The sequence below is a fragment of the Pseudorca crassidens genome, chromosome 10, assembly GCF_039906515.1.
Source record: "Pseudorca crassidens isolate mPseCra1 chromosome 10, mPseCra1.hap1, whole genome shotgun sequence".
NCBI lineage: Eukaryota > Metazoa > Chordata > Mammalia > Artiodactyla > Delphinidae > Pseudorca > Pseudorca crassidens.
The window spans coordinates 60,059,963-60,060,945 of NC_090305.1; positions in this window are offsets into that span (position 1 = coordinate 60,059,963).

Here is a 983-nt window from a genome sequence, read left to right on the forward strand (position 1 = left end):
ACTGGGAGTCAGAGCAGGGCCAAGAAGGGCAGAGAATCGAGCCAGGGGTCAGGGAGGCAGATGCAGACCGACCCACACAGACGATGCCTCCTTTTCATGAACCAGCGATCGGCGGCCCCCGGGACGGCGCAGAAGTGGGTGTACAGGGAGATTCACGGCCATCTTAGCTTCTCACTGTATGCCTTTCCCCGCACTGGGTTCCCAGAAGTCATCAGAAGGTGTCGCAGTGGACCACTGCCACTCCTTTGTCATGAGGCCCATGAGATAATGGGGACTGAACTGGAGGAACATCTAACCAGGCCCCCAGCCAGGGTGAGTGGGAACTGAACCTAGGCCAGCCCTTGGGTCAAGTTGCAGACCTCTGTTGAGTCCGTGTTGCTTTCAGGACATGCGGGGAAGGGGTTGCTAAGGCCTGGCTGAGGCTGTCTGGTGACCTTCCCCCTTCCCAACCCAGCGGACACTCTGAGGCACACGAAGCAACTCGCCTGCCACTCTTCCGGAACACGGAATGCTCCCTGGCCCAGCGTTCACGGCAAAGGGACACTCCTTGACTTTGTGGGATTTGGCTATGTTTCTGGGTAGGAATGGAAGACCCTGGAAGAGCTAACACCTCTGTTGTCGGTAGAAGCATGAGCTAGGTAGGTTGCAAGGAGAGTCAGCAGATAAACAGAGAGCACTTTCTGCAAAGCACTTCCACAGTAACCCACAGGACACCAGGAGGAGAGGAATGGGCCTCTGTGTAGGATGCTATGTTCCTTCTTCTTTTTCTTTTTTTTAAAGAATCAATTTAATTAATTAATTTATTTTTGGCTGCGTTGGGTCTTCGTTGCTGCATGCGGGCTTTCTCTAGTTGCGGCGAGCAGGGGCTGCTCTTCATTGCGGTGCGCAGGCTTCACGTTGCGGTGGCTTCTCTTGTTGCAGAGCACGGGCTCTAGGTGCATGGGCTTCAGTAGTTGTGGCTTGCAGGCTTTAGAGCGCAGGCT